This window comes from Halictus rubicundus, chromosome 8 (genome assembly GCF_050948215.1).
Source record: "Halictus rubicundus isolate RS-2024b chromosome 8, iyHalRubi1_principal, whole genome shotgun sequence".
NCBI classification, from domain to species: Eukaryota; Metazoa; Arthropoda; class Insecta; order Hymenoptera; family Halictidae; genus Halictus; species Halictus rubicundus.
Genome location: NC_135156.1, coordinates 14,404,760 through 14,426,379, shown reverse-complemented (window position 1 = coordinate 14,426,379; position 21,620 = coordinate 14,404,760). Strand labels below are relative to the sequence as shown.

Genomic DNA, 21,620 nt, shown 5'->3' with positions numbered 1-21,620 from the left:
CAAGTTTATATGGAGCAGGGCCATTTAATTGTGACCGGTATCTTTAGAAATGGAGCGAATAGGATTTTTAATTTGAAGGTAAATAATAATCCCATTTAAGTGTATCCAACCTATTCAGAATTAAAAGAATAAGATGAGAAATTTTTTATTTGGAAAGAAATAGTAGTACCTTAGTTGGACAAAGTTATAAGACCATATTGTTGAAAATAATGCGTGGTACACGATATAGTTGAACAGAATTGTCGAAAGTGTAGTCTTAGCAACGAGTGAATCCTCCTTAATTTTGTTACCACAACAAGATCAAATAGAAACATCGTTACGAAGCAGAATAAACAAACTTTGTTTACACTCCAGATTTTGCCACTGGCTGAAAATGGAACGCGAGATGGTTAAAAACATCGTTTCATCGCGGATTTACAATCTCCGCTGAAATATTCATATAATTCTTCAATATTTGGAAACCAGCCGTCCGCTCGCTGTATCGTAACAAGACGAATATTTTCCGCAAATATTTTCCCGGTGTAACAAGATGCATGATTCAGAAATGTCCGTGTCGAACGATGAATTCGGCCGTTCCTGTCCATCAATTCGTCACGTTTTTCCGAGAGCCGTGTGCCAAAGAGAGGGCTGTATCGAACAGCCGTAAGATAAATTGTAGAGATTCGCTGCTCGAGAATCGATTTTTTCTCCAGCAATTTTGCGAAATGTGCAACGCCGCGGACCTAACGTGCCGGCCTGAAAAATGACGGGCCCTAAACGAGCGTTAGATCAACATTCCGAACCTGAAATAGTCGAACAAAAATATTGAATAGGTAGTTTAAATAGATCGAAAATAAAAATATCATTTGACTTTTAATAATTTTGATAAGTTGAGAAATATATTATGGGTGAATTTGTAACATTTTCTAATGTTTCTTGTGTTAAATGCAAAAGATTTTCACATTAAAATATTCTGAGCAAAGTCTGAAAATAATTCTAAAATAGTAAACAAGACATTAAGTAGAAAGATCACTTTTCAAGTCAACACAGAATTTTTACAAAAACGTGCAGAAATGTTCCCCGGCTACTTAATGCAATTTTTCGCACTGATTCGGCTAGCAGCTTTCCGCAAACGATTTTTAGATTAAATTTCAAGCGAGATGGGGCAGAAAAATGATTTCTGAACTCACCATATAAGAATCTCTCTAAGAGCATACAGAAATGTTTGCAGGCCGGTCGACGCGATTTTCTTTCTCTTTCTTTTTTTTTTTGCGTCGATTTGGCCCGCAGCTCTCTCCACAAACGAATTTCGCACGAGGCTGGAGCGAAAACCGAGCGGAAGACGAGGCAATATCTTCGGGGCAAGTCGTCGGAAAGGCGGGGCCATGGGAAATAAGATCGAACGTCAGCCTTAAAAGCGGCACGAGCCGGGCCGATACGGTTTCTAAATAGAGGAAAGAAAAGAGGAAACAAGCTCGGCAAACACCGCCTTTGAAGTTGACGCGTGCGATCCGGTAGCTAGTCCGCCGCCATTTCGCTTCTTCCAAGGGCTCGCTAATGCGATTTAATTCGCTCCTTTTTTTTCGCCGAGGATCCGAGATCCGCTTTCCTCCGGAATCCCTTTGAACGCGGGAAAAACTTTCGTTCGTCCCGCGTAACCGAACACCCGAGGACCAGGGATGCTGAAAGAAACGTTAATGACGATTGTGCTCGCGAGCTTTTTACCCTTGCCCTTCGACCGAGAAGAACAGAGAGAGGGCTGTTTGTAAATTATTTGGTTTCCGTGCCGTGACCGGTGTTTTCCACCAAGAAAAACGATTGTTCTAACGTTCAGACGATTCCGAAACGCTTTATCATCTGCAATTTTTCTTCGCGATTCATTTGTCTGCTCGAGACTCGTGAGAAATTATTTTTCCATTTGATTCTCAATTTTCTAATCCTTTGATTACATTTAATTTAATTTATCTTTCACATTGAATGTTTCGCACGGGATTCTGGGAGAAAGAAGGGTGTACGTAAATATACATTCGATTATTACAAACTCACTGGGCCGCGTTAATGTTCACTGCGTTGAAAATTAAACAAAGAAATTACCTTGGCCTGGCGATTTTTGCGAAACGTGCAAAAAGAGAAGAATGTCTTTAAATATATAAAAATATACGCTGATATGAGGATACCGTGAGATGTGTTTAGCATTGTTACGCTTGTTTTGTTTGATAAGAAACATGTTCATAGAAAATGTTGAACTTGAAAGTATAATCAATGTTTGCTAAAATATTTTTAATGTCTGCAGAGAATTTTTTTAATCCCACAAAGAGAATTCTGAAGACACAGATTCCATTAAATAATTAAATGCGAGAATACAGTACCTCAAATATTCACGGTACCATTTTTACAGAATAATTTTCCAAAATAAATACAATATAATACATGGAATAATTATTTTATCGGATAGGATGAAGCTTTGCACAACGCTTTGACGGTTCACAAAGAATTTTTTGAATCCGAGGAAGGGAATTATGAAGACACGAGTTCCATTAAATAATTAGATGCGAAAATATACCTAAAGTACGCACGGTGCCATTTTTACGGAATAATTTTCTAGAATAAATATAATAGACAGAATAATTCTTTTATCGGATAGGATGAAGCTTTGCACAACGCTTTGACGGTTCACAAAGAATTTTTTGAATCCGAGGAAGGGAATTATGAAGACACGGGTTCCATTAAATAATTAGATGCGAAAATATACCTAAAGTACGCACGGTGCCATTTTTACGGAATAATTTTCTAGAATAAATATAATAGACAGAATAATTCTTTTATCGGATAGGATGAAGCTTTGCACAACGCTTTGACGGTTCACAAAGAATTTTTTGAATCCGAGGAAGGGAATTATGAAGACACGGGTTCCATTAAATAATTAGATGCGAAAATATACCTAAAGTACGCACGGTGCCATTTTTACGGAATAATTTTCTAGAATAAATATAATAGATAGAATAATTATTCTATAGGATAGGGTAAAGATTCGCTAAATATTCTTACCGCAAAGACTTCGTTGATTCCCAAAAAGAGAATTTTGAAGGGAGAGGCTCCGCTAAATAATTAAACGCGAAAATGCGCCTCGGAGAATGCGCCGCGTTGTTTTATAGGAAATCTGGTGTAAGAGGATAGTACAGGGTGTAAGTTCCCCTTCTGTAACTGATCCTATACAACGGTACGTGACTCGGGGGGAAACCACTATGTCTTATATTTCGGTGGCACATCCGAAGCTTCGGTCTCTGCGGCCGATAGAGGCTCTCAGGATACTTGGACTTTTTGCCAGGCCTTCCGGCGATAGCATGGTGCATAGACTTTGCACGTTATGCAAGGATTAGGATCACCGGATGCCGGGCATCTTCGTTGTAGTAACGTGATAAAAATAGGTCGGGAGTGCTTTTACCCCGGCCCATGATAGAGATTAAAGGATAGCGGCGACGCGCTATCGCCGAACACAAATCGACTCGCGAAAATCTCTGACATACAGAAAAAAAAATCCCGATCGAATCAACACGGAATATTTCAACTTTGCGCTCTGTATGGATTTATTGCGCCTGATCATTTCTGAAACACGAGACAAACTTCATCTTGAGCAAAAAGTATCTTTCATTCGGTGAAAAACATTGTTGCCTTGCCTTACTGTCCGTAGAATTAAGAATGGAACGTCATAGTATTTTTATTTGGTTCCTAGTTAAGTAACTTTAATTGGAGTTGTAGATTTCAATTTTCGCCACGGCGCGACTGATTAATATCGAATCGAGTCGGTCTCGCAGTACGCATACACGAGACAAATTCCTTCGCGATCTGAATGCTTCACGTCAATTTCTCATCGGGTTTTCTGAGGTGCAATTGCAAGGAACACGGGCCCGAGCAATGATTTATCAACGATACGTCGGAATCGTGTTCGGAATTCAATTCGTTCGACGGCGCGGCGGCGGGCGGTGCGCACCGTCAGCCGAGACCTCGTATAAATAATATTTTTTGATTTTTATACCGTTTTCATTCGCATCGTTCCCCGTCGCGGTGGTTATAAAATTTATATTATCTCGTTCTTCTCAGCAATTTATGCCATCGATTTGTTATCTGAACCAACGGATTTATCCGAGCGTTAAACCGCCGCCGGTTTATCAATAACGAAAAACCGATGGTAGGACTATCAGAGTTATTTTTTCCCGGTTATTAAACGGCGAATATTTAAAAAGGACTCGAAATCGATTTCCCCCGTACGATTTAATACCTACAACAAATATTTCCGATCCAAAGAAGACGTTGCTGCGAGCCATATTTATTGTGTCGCTTTTCCGCACGCTCAGAATTATTCTTTGAACACGCGTAACATATGAACCAATGAATTCCTCGCTTTGAAATCTCGATTTTTGGCATTTTCTCGTCGGGATCTACAGGATTATATAAAACAAAGGTAAACATTTCAGGTCCCAGATGGTGAAGTTTAACTTTTTTTACGTTCAAAGCGCGTACGAGTACTCCCCAATTAAGCTAATATAAGGAACACAGGGGAAATGGTATACTATATGACCTCTTCAAAAATCGAGAAACTATTGCATACAATTTCTCAAACCGTTCCCTGAACGGTCCAACATTTTTTCTCTCGCAGAAACTTTTTGCGCAACGAGGATAATTAAGTCCTCTCCTTCCAGTCGATCATCCCGTTTATTTACGAGCAGACGGCCGAAAGAAAAGAGAATGAGTGACGAGCATGAACGGATCCTCGCGGCAAGACCGCCCTAAATATAATAACGAACTCAGCCATAAAAACAGCTGACCTGAAAACTTTCGGTTTGATGGATTCGTCCTCCTCGAACGATATACGGGTCTGGGCTCACGATCCCGACGAACTTTTACAGCGTATTTAACGGGGACGAAGGATAAAAACCGTTTCTTTCACGGGGATTATCATTTTCGCGGGATCCGATGAGATCGCGAAGGGCCGGGCCGGGTCGGGCCGAATTCATCTGCTCGAGATACTTAATCCCTCGTTACGATCGTTCTCCTCAGGATTCTGAGATTTATGAGAGGAGCAGGATTCCAAGACTCGGTCTCACCCACGTTCTTCGACCGCTATTTTGCTTTTTTGCAGTGACAAAGTTACATTTTCCCGCGCAAATATTGGGTTTGTTAAGCTCTCGACGCACGGAAGGATAAATAGAAAACACTATGTACGGAATAGGCAAATACAAATGTTTCAGATAAACGAACGCGGCGATTCCCGCGGTGGAAAGTTGTCAAACAACGTGGGCACGGTATTGGTTTTTAACACTTGATCCGATACAACATTGTTTTCAAATCACCGGTGACGTTTCGTGAAGGTAAATTAATTTAACACGCTTAACGCTAGGTTTACGGGACCCGTCAAAATGACGAGTTCTAATATTTTTAATTTGCGATTATTGAGATTCTGAAGATCCATCTACGTGGAATTGCTCAACAAACTTATTTCCTTAGGTACATATTATTTTAAAAAATGGCTGAAAACTTGGATAGACACATTCTTCTTATTTTTATGGAGCAATGTAAAATACTCACTTTTAATGCTCCGTAAACCTAGTGTTAACGTGATTAATTGAACGCTTAACAGGCTACAGAAATCATGATAAAATGGAAAATAATATGCAAATAATTTGGCAGAGTCAAAGGTTGCTTCAGCTCGGTTCGCAGATGCTTCGAGTTCGAGTTGACGTTAATACACTCCGGCTCCAATTTTCCTCTCGAATGGGAAGTTTCCCGGATAAATAACTGGTTCGGTATTTTCTATTTTCACGTTTCCATGCGCCATGATAATCCCTTCGTCAACTTATCCCCGGCATCTTAAAGTTGTTTGCGCGCGTCTAACGTGAGCCAGATTCAGAAAGACGCGTCCCGAATTCCGGATCAAAGCTAATGCATTCTGTTACTTTGTGGACCACGCTTTCCGGCCTTGATTGAATTTTACAGAGATACGCCGCGACAGCAACGTCGGGCCCGCCTCTTTGAAATTACCGACTCGGTTTTTGCCCGATATACTACACAATGAATTATGCATTTTTAATTTCTCGCGGCCCTCGACGTGGCCCCGGCCCGACCCCGTAATCGTCCGATAATTAAACTGCTCGAATAACTGATCCGCGAAGGGACATTTTCGCGTTTCATTTAAATGCTAAACCTGATTGCCGGACCAGTTTCTACAAACAATTAACAATTGCCTGACTCGTCGAATAAAGTCGATGAAAATGTCGTTGCTTCAGTCGTTCTATTTCTCCAAGGAATTGTTAGATCGTTCATTCTTTAATATGACTTTGCAGTAGTATAAAACGAAGATTACAGAATAATATTATAGATTAATAATTTCCTGGAAGAAAAAGAAAATTTATATTAAAAATTAGTATTTAGTCAGACTATACTTTGCGATACATAGACAGCATTCTTAATGACTAGATTGCGGTTTTTATGCAGTGAAAATAATGTACCGATTATCTGAAATTCTGTTAATTTTTCTTTTCTTTCAAAATTATGTGTCCAATTTTCTCCTAAACGCATAAAATTTGCAATCTCTTGATGAAAACGAAGGAGACTTGGATCTCTGGTAAAAGTCGAGCAATAACGAAATTAATACACTTCTCGGCACTTCGTATGAACCGTATAATAGTTGAACAACTGACTCGGACGTTCCAGTTAAAAATTGTTGGATAAATTCCTGGAGATTTAGCAGGTGTTTGAAAAAGCGACGCGAAGAACTAACGATGTAAGAAGATTATGATCTCCGCGGAGCCGGGGCGACAAATTAATACTTCCTGCCAGGGGGTGGAAAGTTGAGGAAAGGGAGGGAGCGGTGGGGTGGTGGGAAATTAATAGAAAAGCGTCTAGCTGCCACCGCACGCGATCCTGGCGCCATAGTGAGAGAGAAATATAGTGACTGAGATAGAGATAGAGAGGGATCCAAGGGACATACGCCAACGAACATGAACTAGTTACTTAAATCTACCGCTGCCACCCCCTTCGTCATTGGCAGAGGGCCAATGATACGCGCCGCATGTGGCCGCTACCAATCTACCGCAGTTATCTCTGGAATCTGGTATAATAGTGCGCGATACCGTGAACTTTCCCGTCCAGAAGCGGCATTCCTTCTGATTCAGGGGATATCTGTTCACTGTCAATTTCGCGGTTCACGTTGATTTCCGTCCGTATTCGGCGCGCGACCCTGGAACGAGTCAAAGGGGCGAGTGCGCGCTGCTAGATTACGCTTGTTAGCTCTCCGAGGACGCTTATGCGCGTCCTATCCTTGCTTCTTTTCGCCGGGCGTCTCAAAGAGACATAATCAGGCGCCTTTATTCGCGAACGTGTAATTTCTTCCTGTGCAAAAACGCGGTAACTAACTGTTGCTGTCGTTGCAGATATTTTAGTCGTAGGGTTCTTCGTTGATTGATTTTTTCTCTTGTCTTGAACCTCGTCGAATGGTCTGAAAAAATTCTGGGATACTTGTTATAGACTCGGTGTACGAGTGACAACTTGACCAAATCTTTAAACATTTTTGCAACAAAAATAAAAATCAAGTCTTCGTGCGAAATAAAAATTGTCTGCGTCCATTATGAGAAAAGGGGTTCAAGAAAAATGTATCTCTTCTCATATTAATTTTAATCAGTTGAGATTTATTCAAATACATTTTTGTCTAGCTTCTGCTCCTTAAAACTGTTTTTGGGAAATTTGTATTTCGCATGAAAATCCACAGTCTATTGATTGAACAATTCAATTAAATTTGTTTATTTGATTTGTTATTGTATGCAAGAGTAGAAAGAAAAAAAGCTGAACTAAAACACAGAAAATATTTCCCAGTGTATCGTATCGTGTCCATCGTTTCAACCATCCTCCATTTATGTACCAGGGTTGTAAGCCATCTGTGAAAAACCGCCGGAGTAGATCTTTCCGAGAGCCATAAACCCAAGGACTCATTTCACAACCTCGCGTCGCTCCTATTATTGGTGTTATTACGTGAAAATGTTTATTACTATGAAAGGAAAAAAAAGTTTTATTAGCTTCTCCAATATTGGAATTATTACAGAGGTGGGAATAAAATGGAGTGCTATTTTTTGTGTTCTTATTAATATCGTTATATACAAGAGAAAACAATGAAATTTTATTCGACGGTCGTTCGATTCAAGTATTAATAAATACCTTGCCTCTTGTGGAAACCTTTTTTTAGCCTAATCCAGTCAACTCTTCAAACGCGAAAGCTCCCGCTTTCGTAATTCGTTTAACACCGACATATTGAGAACAGTAATTATAACAGGTGGCTAATGTTATTAGAAAGTGGGGCTTGTCACCAGGTTCGTTAGAAGCGAAGCCCCGTAGCATCGGGTAGATCAGAAAGTTAGGGTATTATCGCCAAGTCCTAACAAACAACTAACTCACTTGTTTAAGTACTTACTGTAGAAAATAATAACATAATCCCTGAAACTTCGATTTTTGACATTCACTCGTCAAGATATACAAGATTCTATAGTAAAAAGTTAAAAATGTCTGGGTTGCCAGGGTGAAGTTTAGCAACAATAAGAACTCTAATCTCTGTAATAGACTAATAAAAATATCCTCCTACTTTTGAAGTAACAAAGCAGTTTAAATTCCGCTGGATATAAATCCCCTCTCATTTTCAACTTAATAAAATCCTGTATGAAAGGTTCGGACTTCCAATTAATTTCCGTTCATTCAAGCAGATAATTGAAAGTATGACGTCCCCGCAAAAACTTATCATAGAGTTACAATCAGTATTATTGCCCTATCTACACCACGATCTATTAATCATCGAGGTAATAGATTCTATGAGCAGCAAGATTAATGACGAAGACTTCTTATCTTTCTGTGCTCCTTAAACTTCGTTGCAATTCCTTAACGGCCTCAAAAAGATCTTCGTTCGCTCGCAGTGCACATTTACACGTTACACGTCGCACAAGATACGCACGCACAATCTGTGTAAACAATTTCTCGTTCGCGATCCATTGCATACGAAAATACACAAAGCACGATTCATCAATTAAAACTTTATTGGACGGGCTCAGACAATTAAGCCTTCGTGAAAATGTCAATCAGAACATTTAAATTTTGTGACAAGGGGGTGATCCACCTTTCGATTAATAAATTCACCAGCAAATACAAATCCTACGTTCCAGTTGTCTCGTTTCTTCATTCGCGTTTCAAAAACGAGCTCACCCAATTTCTGCATCAAGGTCGCCAAACAAAAAAAAAAAAAAGATCTCTTTCCGAATCCGCCGTGAAAGAATCTTCGCGTTTATCGTTTCTCGCGCAAACAAACCGCTCGACCACGAGAAAAACAACAACGGATCTACTTCAGCGAAAGCATCAACAATTAAGTATCAAGCAGTCCGTAACAGGAACTCGCTAATTGCTGCAGGCGGCGGCGGCGGCGGCTAGAGGCTCTATCTTGGTGTTTGTACTTTTTCGCGAGGGGTAAGGGGTTGGGAGGGGTGAGGGGGGTTGCCAGCGATAAACGCCCAACTGGCCAATTAACAAAGTCAAACAGCTAAACGTCGCTGGTGAATGGTGGGGGATGAATGTTTGACGGTGTTTGACCCACCGGCGGCCTCGCGTGCATTATTTGCGACCGCGGGAATGTTAAATGGGGGTAAGCCGCCGGTGCTCGGCGATTTAATAATTCAAGTCTCGGGCATCGGGTTCCAGGAGGTTGTAATTCCGCGGAACGCGACCACAGATTTCACGGCCGCGACTCGCGAAGTTTGTTCTCGCCCGCGAAAACTTACGCCAAGTGTCCACTTGTGAATTCAAACATCCCCCGGCGCGGCTCTCATATCTGCGACCACTCCACACGGAAGATTTCCCGCAGTTCCAGTCTTGAACTTGCTGTGCAAATGCTAGCGAGTAGCTCTTGGATCTTGCCGTAGTAATCATTTATTCGGGCAAATGTTTGCGTTTTTGCATGTCCTGTTACCAGGATGTTGACTTTGATGGGTTCTGTCGGGCACGAGGCGGGCCAATAAAATTTGTTCCTCGGATCGGAGGTTCTAATATATTATGGAGAATGGAAAATTTTGCTTGCAATTCTGCAAATATTTTTCCTCGAGTTTTCGGGTACGTAACTATTTTTTAGTATGTGTATCTTGTTAGACCGTTGATCTTTGAGGGGTTGTCGGCTTTGATCGGTTCTTCAGGGGATGCTGCAGGCTAAGAAAATTTGTTCGATGTCTTATAGGTTCTAATATATTCTGGAGAATGGAAAATTTTGCTAGCAATTCTGCAAATATTTTTCCTCGAGTTTTCAGGTACGTAACTATTTTTTAATTTGTGTATCTTGTTAGACCGTTGATCTTTGAGGGGTTGTCGGCTTTGATCGGTTCTTCAGGGGATGCTGCAGGCTAAGAAAATTTGTTCGATGTCATATAGGTTCTAATATATTTTGGAGAATGGAAAATTTTGCTTGCAATTCTGCAAATATTTTTCCCCGAGTTTTCGAGTACGTAACTATTTTTTAGTATGTGTATCTTGTTAGACCGTTGATCTTTGAGGGGTTGTCGGCTTTGATCGGTTCTTTAGGGGATGCTGCAGGCTAAGAACATTTGTTCGATGTCTTATAGGTTCTAATATATTCTGGAGAATGGAAAATTTTGCTTGCAATTCTGCAAATATTTTTCCTCGAGTTTTCAGGTACGTAACTATTTTTTAGTATGTGTATCTTGTTAGACCGTTGATCTTTGAGGGGTTGTCGGCTTTGATCGGTTCTTTAGGGGATGCTGCAGGCTAAGAACATTTGTTCGATGTCTTATAGGTTGTAATATATTCTGGAGAATGGAAAATTTTGCCTGCATTTCTGCAAATATTTTTCCCCGAGTTTTGAAGTACATAGCTATTTTATAGTATAAGTGTATCTTGTTGTTGGGCTGTTGAGGATTTGTTTTATGGAAACTAGTAATATACTGAACGTAAAAATTGTGTTGAATTTTGTAAAATAATTCTTTTATATCGTTTCGAAGGTACGTTTTTAATGTTTATGAATTGTATATATCCTGCTGTAAGACTGTTGGTCAAATTGGAAAAATTGGAGTCAACAAAAAATGTTTTACTCTGCTAAAAGTACCAGCGTGTCCTAAAAAATATAAAAATTTGGTTGTTCTGTTCGAAATATTTTTCTACGTCTCGTTTTAGAGGAATATTTATTTTTTACGGTGTGTGTTATCGTCCGACTGTTGGTCGTGTGCAGGTATGTACTTTTAGGTGATTTTTATGGAAATTGTAACCGAACAAAAATTCTTTTTACTCTGTTCGGGGTTGCAATGTGTTTCAAACAACGTAAATATATCATTGAATTTTTAAAAATGGTTTCATAAAAAACTTACAAATAGAGCAATATACGCACTTCAAAACGAGCTACCTCTTTAAACAGAAATTTGATTAATCGCTTCGGAAAAAATTCCCGTTAATCCCGAATTCAAAGGGATCGCTTCGATTGGCGATAATTTCGAATGCTCTTTGAGATCGCAAGACGTCGATCGACGGCTGAAGATCTCGATGAAAAATCGTGCCTGTAGAAGGAAATCGACTCGTTTAATGGGGGGATTCATCTTGGGGACATTTCGACAGCATAAAAGGGGGGGGGGGGCAGTGCAGCCCTGATATGATCGTCGTATTTGAATATCGACAACCCGGGCCGGCACCGGGGTATCATAAGTATCGGCTTATCGAGCGCGTCGCAGCGTCCAGGACGATTCTATCGAATTTTTGCATTTAATTACACACCAGTTCCCCCGGATGGCGGAAACCGTGCCAACGTCAAACACTGCGAGTGCATTCGCGAGCCCGCCGCTGATCCCGCATATTACTTTGTGCGCGCGTTACACCGTAAATTGCAGTTATCCGGGGAAATATTCCGCCCGCAAAATCCCCCTATCTCGATGGTAAACAGAAAGCTCGCCGAGCATTCGAAAGTTCCGTAAAAATTCGTCCCCCTTCTCCCCCCGTACTTTTCCAAAATTTCAAACTACGAGAGGAAATCGCTAACTTACACAATCCGAAAAACAGTCCTCCAACTTTTTCCCTCTTCGCAGCAGCGATTGCCAATAAAACTGCACCTCTCCAAAAATTGATTTCTTTTATATTTCGATACGTTTGAAAAAAAAATTCGGATTTTCCGCTTTGTGTCCGTTGCACTAGATCGTTCTGCTACGGTCATTTATACCAGTATGATGAACGATATTTTAAAAACTCGACTGTGGATTTTTTCCGAAAATTGAATTTGCTGGTTCAGAGAAACAGGTGTTCGATAAAAATCTATTTATTTTTTAACAATTTCGATAGCTTGAAAGTAACACAGTAGGTTCGTCAATTATTTCGAGCGGTAGGTTTTTGCTGTATAAAACTTTTCCTTGCGAAATGAAAATTGTCTTCGGTAATTGCGAGGAGCAGGTGTTCGATGAAAATGTGTTTTTACTTTTAATAATTTCATTATTACCATAGTAACGTCGTAGTGCTCGTTCTTATCTGAACTGCAAATTTTAGCTGAAAAAAATATATAAATTTGAACAGTTTTTTACTTTATTCGGAAACTGTTCGCACATAGTAATTTTATTTAATCTTTTTGCAAATTTGTTCCTGAAGATGACTGTAAATCCAAATCTTAAAATTCTGAATATTTGGACATTTATCGAGTTTTCTAAATAATGAAAACAAGACTGCAGTAGGGGAAAATACGGAAAATATGTTAATTAGCTTCGCATATTCGCATACTTCATAGTAATTAGAAGCAAAGAGTAAGAGAGCTGAATTTACTCGCGCGGAGAGTGCTCCGCTAGTTTCCTGTACCCTGTTCATAATTCTTTGTTCCTCTGAATCATGCTCTACCGGCCGGAAGTTTCGAATCATTCCGCGAATTAAGGGAAACGAAGATCGTCGAGCGAAGCCCACGTAACTGCAAATAATTGTTTTTAATTAACAAAAAATTTGAAAACAAAAATAGAAAAGCGAAAATCGTAGAACGGAAATTCGTAGCTCGAACAATAATATATGGATATTTTTATTTTTGATCGAGAGCACCGATAACGCTGCCAGTAAAACGTCTTTGCAGCGTCACGGAAAAAAGAATAAATCTACAGATACACAGAGGGAAAAACGGTATAAAACTAAATTGGTAAAAACGAGGCTCGATATGAGCGTATCTGTGTCCAACCCAGATCGATTCGCGAATTGGAACCGGAAAAAAACAACAACACGTAATCGAACTTCCGGGACACTTCAAGTTGCAACGACACCCCCCAGCAAGAAACGAGATGCATCGCGGGACTTCTTATCGCGCTCTGCATCCGGTCTGCAGCGGCGTTATTGAAATTCAAACGTAATTGCGACCCTCCACTGTTCTCGATTAATTCGAGATTTATTCAGACATGAAAAATGGTTTACAATCGCTGGAAATTCTTTATCAATTTGTACAAACTGTTGAGACATGATGTACAAATTACTAAATCATTTCTATTGAAATAATTCGTGAACAAGGCGTTTTTAGAAGTCTGATGTACAAATGATTGCAATGTGACCGAATGAATTGAAATTGTCAGGGAAGTCGATTTTTGTCGTTGTTTCTTTTCCGTTTTTTCTTCTTTTTTTTTTTATTAAATTGCGGGATCGAATTGTTGAAAACTGAATATGAGCGGACGATTCTAGTTTCTCAATGCGATCCATGCATGAGCAACCCAGAATTGTTGGTGAAGCAATGCATAAAAAATGAGATATTCGTAGGAGATCGTGTTCTCGATTCACGAAATTCCGTTCACGAAAAATTCCACGGTGTTATCAGTATTTGCAAGTCGATGCGCACGTCGCCCTTGCATAGCTGCACGCCAGTGTAAATTTTCGAATTCTTCCGAGAACTGGGTGTTGGCATCCGATTCCGATAAGTTGAACAAGCATGAATAACTTTGCTTGTAGTACGTCGCGTGTTGTCATCTCTTGCAGGAACAAGAAAGAATTTTGTAAGGAACACGTATTCGAAAGGAATATTTCTTCACATAAATTCAATGTTATCTAACCAAATTATGAAGACAAATATTGAATGAACAGGAAACGACATATTTGCAAAATCTACTACCCGATCGGCACCAGAATTTTCTTTCTTTAACCAAAACTAAATTGGTCTGCCAAGATAGCGAATTTAGGAGGGTAGTTTCTCAGAAGGCAGAATCACCGATCCCTTCACAGCCCTTCCAAAAAATTATACAGTCCATAAACAACATATTTCCGACATCTGCTAACTGATGGGGTCCAAAATCTTCTTTCTCAAGTGGAGACTCAATTTTTCTGCCAAGATGTCGAATTTGCGGGGGTGGTTTCTCGAAGACCAAAAATTGTGTGACCCTTCCGCAGCCCTTCCAAAAAATTCTACAGTCCATAAAAAACATATTTCCGACATCTGCTCACTGATGGGATCCAAAATCTTCTTCCTCAAGTCGAGACCCAATTTTTCTGCCAAGATGCCGAATTTGCGGGGGTGGTTTCTCCAAAAGTAAAATCACTGACCCTTCCGCAGCCCTTCCAAAAAACTCTAGAATCCATAAAGAACATACTTTCGACATCTACTAACTGATAGGCCCAAGAATGTTCATTTCCCAGCCAAAACAAAATTGGTTTGCCGAGACGGCGAATTTAGAGGGGGTGGTTTCGCAAGACGCAAAAATCGCTGACCCGTTCGCTGGCCTGTATTTACCATTTCCGAAACGAGTGAAATTCCGGGGGCTGTGATTGAAAGGACCCCTAACGAGTCCGATGTTTTCCCATCCCGCCTGTTATTCACCTAATCACCGTGTATTCGCGGGGCAGCAGGGTGAAATCTAGCGTGAGCGTAAAGGTTCCGCCGCCGTCGCCGTCGTCGTCGTCGTCGTCTCGAGCGACTGAATTACGCTGTTGACCGTAGCAATCTTTCGTCTGATCCCGTGCCAAGAACGAACGAATAGATTAACAATATTGGTATCGGGACAGAGGGAGAGCCAGAGAGACCGGGAGACGGCGGGAACGGAGACGGGAATATTCCAGGGTCTGTCTGCGCGGTCGCTAGCAGGGAAAAGAAGGCCAGGGGGGTGCATTCGATTGCTCCCTTTCTTTCTGCCACGAACGTTCGGGATTCTGGGCCAAATCATACATATCGGCGAAGCCTGCTTTTCCCTCAGCGTGAGATCTCTCTCTCTCCCCCTCTCTCCCCCTCTCTCTAGCGTCCTGCTTCTGCTTTTCGCGCTATGCCCTTTCTTGAACCATCCCCTAGTTATCTGAACACTCACTTAAATTTATTCACTACGTACGGTCTTAAAATACCACATTATTGTACATTTTGTACAATACATTTAAAAGAAGTTTCATATTTCCAGCTTTTCGCAGTTATGAAAAAAGGAACGTCCGCTCGGTTTTGACAATTTTGATTTCGCATAAATATCCTAAGCCCAGTTATCAGCATCACGCAAACTGTATTGCAAAGTTTCCAAATTTTTTTTTTTATTCCCGATTAAAGTTTTAATATTTCTTTAAGTGAGAATTGTGCAATGAACACTTCCACTGCCACGGGAAAAATTACAATCCATTCACATTAACGTGTTAATTCATTAACACGTTAATATGTTCATTCTACCGATTAGGAAATGTAAAGTGCAAGACAGATGGAGGACCACTAAATATCGTACATTTAATTTTTTTCAATTTGTATTTCATTAAAGGAAAAGGTTTCTTTTATGGAATTTTTGAGGTTTCTACTTAGGCAGTGAAAGTGTTAAATTAGGACAGTAAAACAAAATTCCTGACAACGTCTGGTTACACAGTAGCGTTCGTGATTGACCGTTGAACGGGGACGCGAGGGGAATCGGTGGCGCGTCTGTTCGGGAAAATTTCGTCCCGACGACTGCAATTATGCTATTTTCGGGGTGGCCTGTCACCGATAGTGTCGCGAGGGGCGTCAGCCACGGGGCCAGGCCGAAACGAGACAAATGAGGGACCGAATGAAAACGAGCGTGGAGGCGTGTAACACGTAACTGGCGGGGACGGTCTCCTTTTTTTTCGCGGCGAATAATCAGCAGGGCGCGCGCGTGCGACACGTAATTACCATTTCAGCCGGATACTTACAATTAATTACGGGAAACGGTCGACTTTATACTCGCTCGGTGGAGTGGCGGGGGGAGGGGGGAGGGCTTTCAGTGGAGACATTCAGCCGATTGATTCGCCCATTGACGGGCAAAGTGCGAGTTAATTGAACGAGAGCCGCGCAGCGCCGCGCTAACGGGAAAATGTCGATCTCTAGAATTTGGAACGTTTAACGACTAGAATGGCGCACTTCACCTGTTTGATCGATTGAGTTCCCGGTACGTCTGAAAGACATTACGTGGCTTTCGATCGGCCGATGCGACCCACGGGAACAATGAATTTCGAGTCGTTGATCAGACGTGTCCCGGTTTGACGTGTACGCTGCGCATCAGCGAACTCTGCCAACCATCAACGTTGCTTTCGATGCTATTTTGGTAAATGACAAACCGGCAGACTCGAACGCGCGTTCGCTCGCATCATATTTAATTTTTAGAATTCGGGCACACGCGAACTGAAATTTTCACTTTTCAACCCTTTCAAACGGGAAGGACCCTCATTTTTCCGAGTCTAATCCGTAAAATTTTTATGTTTTATTCTTAACAGTATTAAAGCGCAGACTCGAATAAGAATCCTAGAATTCCTCCCAAAATTCCAACAAATTCCGACGACTTCACTTAAAATGCAATAAAACAGTGGAGAAAAATCGCAGGTAAATTTTGAACAGGTCATTTTGTAAACAGCGAACTCCCCTTCGTGAGTTCATATTGAAACAAATTTGGCAAAAAAATGTTCGCAGTCCATAGAGACGTTTGAACTTGAGAAGGTCGCTGACAAGTATGGCAGCTGCTTACGAGATCTAAATTTCTAAATTTCTTAATTTGAATATCGACGCTGGAGAAGCGAAAATTTAATAGGCATAATTAGAAGTAACGTGTGAGTCAGTCGGACATTGAGTATCATTGTTTAAAGTTCCTCTCGGTGGTTTTATAAAATGCAAGTGGAACGTTCCGGCGTTGTTTATCGTTCATTATTCGCGTCATTGCTTTTTCCCACGTTGGAAAATGAGCATTCAGAAGTCACAAACTCGACTCGCTTTTTTCCAGAGCGCAACAACTATTATTCGTTGTACGCACGGACCGTTGGCCGTCTACTAATGGCGTAATGAATAAACGGAGAAACAAGGGTGCCTCTGAAGTTCACCCGGCAAAAACTACCACAATGCACTGCGTGGAGAGTGGGAAAACAGAGGGAGAGAGAGAGAGAGAAATGAAAAGTTCGCCGAGGAAACTGAGTCTCTTGATTCGTCCTTCGCAAGTAACTTCGGGAAAGTTTGATCTTCTACCGTCTGCGTCAAGAACAGGGAAGATTAATTTCCTTTCAAACCGTCGGGTTCGCTCCGTGGACTATTCTTTATTTTTTTTATTGGTTTCCACCATCTGCGGTTCTGTGTATGTTTCTCGTTAAGGGTACAAAGTTTTCCTTCGCCGAAAAAGTAAAGCGAAAGAACTACGGAGACGAATACTTGAACAAAGTGCCTACTCTCTGCCGAGGGTAAGAAAAATTTTGTAATCCCTCTGTACTATTCGTGTAATATTTATTTTATATTTTATTCGACCGTGTTTAACTGTACGGTGGATTTAAATATTGATTTTCTGGGCGGAAACGGTGCATTTAATTAAGTACGCCGTTTTCGACGAGGGGCTTCGAGACCCCGAATTGCCGCCATATTGGATATCTGCTTTTGAAGTCTCGGGCACAAGTGATCTCAAGAAGTATTTCAAAGGTTCTCGTATTTGTACGTTTTACGATATTAATTTACGACGCGTTTGAACTATTTGCTTTAAAGTTTTGAAAACAATTTACCATTTTAAATCGAGTATGTATTGCCGACAAAATTGTGAACGTTCTTAGAAAAAATCAAAATTACTAAATTCCCCGTAAATGCGGCTTCACAGTCCCGACAATCAAAAATGAGAAGATTTCGAACCAAACAGGGCCGAAATGAGTGGATAGTTCAGGAAATATTTTTCACGAGCGCATTTTCGGTGTAACGCAGCAGAAAACGATTTTCCGATCGCTTCGTCCTCAAATATCGAATGCATTAGCTGATTCGTATGCCACGATAACGTGATCGTGATATTTCCGGTGGTGCGAGGTTTTCAAATTGCAGCCGCCGCCGGTCCGATTCAAAATTACGACGGAATTCGAAAGCGTTCCGTGGAATCGCAATTCTGAATTTTTCAGATCAGACTGCTGTTATACGTTCACGGTCCGGGACCCCGCCCAGTTCCCGTTTTGCCATCTCAGCTCGGCACTGATGCCAGGCCCCGCCACACTCGACATTCGAAATCGTAAATTGTCGACAATCCCCGACGGAGGTTCTTCTGTTGCGGCGTATTCTGCATTGCAAAGCAGAAAGCGAAGTAATCGCGCCGATAGCGGTAAACACAGTCCCGTTGACGCTACCTTCTTCGAGGGTCTTGCCATTTCGCCATTCGCCCTGACGCCACAGCCCCTTAAAAATCGCGTCGAGCTGCGGCGGCCGCTTTGAAACGCCCGCCATTAGTATTCCAGAGAAATTTCTTACCCCTCCGCGCGTTTATTCGCGTGGAATAAGCGATTATTTCCACACCTTCCGATGGCGAATTATTTTAACGCTTCCTGTCAACGCGAAGCTTTCGAAAAGCGTATAAAATAGTTCCCAAACGAATTTTCTAATTATTCCTATTTTTATGTCGAAGCCAATAACAGAGAAATTCGCATAAATCTTGGAAATGGGCTTGGAAAGCTCGACAGTAATAAAGCTTGGAAGTTAACCGTCCGCTATGGGGATGGAAGAGCAGCATGATTAAAATAAAAAATGTTACGATAGCGGAGACTGTTTACAAAACATTCGCGTTTAGGCTCGGGAGCTGTTTTTTCTAATACAAAATTGCTCCGCGCCGTCGACACGTCAAAGGGAAACTACGGCTGCGCGATTTCCATTCGATATTATACAGTACAGCGAACAATTCTTGGAGATCAAACGAGAAACAGGAGTTACTTCGGAAAAGGTATATGCAAATAAAACCATGCACTACTCTTTGGAGCGTCTCCGTTATACAGAAAAAAAAAGCGAGAGTCTACCCGCCGCGCCGCGCTTATTTTACTTTGACATCGTACCGTGGGGAGATTGAGAGCGTGCTATTGGCTTATTGGAAATGCTGAAAGAACTCCTGTGTGGAACCTAATTAGATAACACCGACGAACCAGTCTGCAAATTTCGAACACGTGCGAACATCCGAGATGCGACTAATCGTCGCGTCCGACCGAAAATTAACAAAATTTTCCTCTACGATTTGCAAAATTCATTTCTGCACCGAGAGAATCTAATTTTTGTGAAATATTCGATGTACGAAATTTGTACAAATATGTAAACAATTTCTACACAAATTTTGAAAAAGTGTACAAATAATTTTCGAGTACTTCATAAAAGAGCTATAAAATGTTAGAGAAAAATTACTCATAGTTTCATTCAATTTAAAATTTAATTTATTGTAGTAATTTTTGTACAAATGTTTAGGGATACAGACCAGTGATAACGATACTCAGAAAAGGAATTAAATGGTAGAATATTGAAATTTGTGAAGGTTCAATGGAGCAGGAAGTAACTAATAAAGACACTGCGATATTTCCGGGAACGTCGAGGGCCTCGAAACCCTTCGGGAATATAAATACCGTTTGAAGAACCGTGTAGTTCGACTGACGAGCAAGCTCCCTAGAAAATTAATTGTCCCAATATTCCCATTTCCGTAGAACTGTTTGCTTAAATACTGCGCCTGCGACCGTTCAACTGCTGCCAGAAATTGCTTCGAACGAGACACACGAACAGAATTCTCAATTGCACAAAGACCCTCATTAGTTCCTATAAATGAATTTCGTTCGAAGCGAGAAAATGAAGTGGCTGCTGCAGACCTATCCCAAGCCCGTTAGTTGAGCAAGAAACATTTCGTTTTATGATCCAAACTATTTATTGCAAGGGTCAAATAAATACACCAACTGCAACGGAATCGTAGAAAAGTAAAAAAAATTCATTGCCTGGAGAAAGAAAATGGGTAAATTTTTATTCGTGAAGTAACAAAAAATGTTAGTAATGTAATAAAACATTCAAACTATTACTAGACTCCGGATTTTCTTGAAAATTCTCATTTTTACACAAAATTTTGTTATTTCCATGGATAATGTAATTGCAATCAAATAAATCCTGCTTTAAAAGCTTTTTACGACCTTGGAAATAATTATCGGCCGGGAGTTTGTATTTCATTAAGCGGGGAAGTTCGTCGGGCATCGCAAATATGATCAATCATGCCCGGGCAGCGATTAAAAAATCGGCTGGAAAACGCAGCGACAGTCGGTTATTAATCGGCGATGCTCCTACGCGATTCACGTGGCAGAGGAGATCTATTTTTAGGTGAATAAGATCAACACGCTCTCGGACAGCGACGTTAATCCACGCCGGGGCTGCGGCAAGATAAAATATGATCTGTCGCTTCGGATTCGAATCGAATCCCCGTGGGAAATTATTTAAATATACGCGAGACCGGTGCGCGTCTCTTCTAATGCCCGGGAAAACCCGCCTTCTCGGCCGCCATTTTCTAATCCTTAATGTTGGAGGGATCTTTCGCCGCGCGATAATCAACCAGCCGTTTCATTTATCTTCCGCGAGGAGCTTCTTCGGGTAATTAATTTCGCCGCCAGCTCTCGAACTCCCCGGCGTCCATTACGCTTCTATCGCCGCGCGATATGAAACATTCCCGTCCAATGAAATCGACGAGCACAATTGATATTTCGCGATCCGTTCTCCCTCGATTACTATATTTCGCTCACGTTATTTCGCTGGCTCTCGCGCGAATTGTAACAGGGTGCATTCGTCGACACTAGAGTTCTGTTGCACTCGCAGAGAAGATTTTGGGAGAATATTTCAGCCATTTTTTGGTAGTTCATACTGATACAATACTGAACGTACAGGGCACTAAACCTTACTGGTGTCTGCCGTTTTAGGAAAATTGCGAGAGCGAATTAATTTAGAATTTTTGGCAATTTTTGTATATGCGCTTAAGAGGAGGAATTTATTTGGGAATGTTCCAAGAGGCATCTCGGGGATTTTAATAATTGTGGAATAGAAAACGTGAAATTAACCTAAAGAACAACGGCACGAAACGAAATCGAACCGTTCGAAAATATTTCGCGCGAGTGTGTTTGTTTACTTTTTAGTGCGACAAATCGGGCTTTCGTATTTTCATGCGTTTCGAGCCGCAGCTGTCGCGCTAAGCCAACAATTGAACGCGTAATTTCATTCGAAGCAAGATCGAGGATAGCAAACAATATATTCTGGTCACGAATGTTTACCTAATTGAACACGTGCCTTCCCAATAATATCGCCAACCATTATTTTTCATTGAACTCTGCTTGTGTGTGTGCGAATTTTATAGGCGAGCATGGCGCGTGTGGGGCCAGTCAGCCATTTTTCTAAATCATAGTTCGAATGT

General features: G+C 41.1%; 1 protein-coding gene across 6 annotated transcripts in view; it reads left to right on the top strand.

Moving 5' to 3' along the window:
* Sk (small conductance calcium-activated potassium channel) overlaps nt 1-21,620 on the top strand; it is a 279,006-nt gene that overhangs the window by 200,138 nt on the left and 57,248 nt on the right. The window lies entirely within an intron of this gene.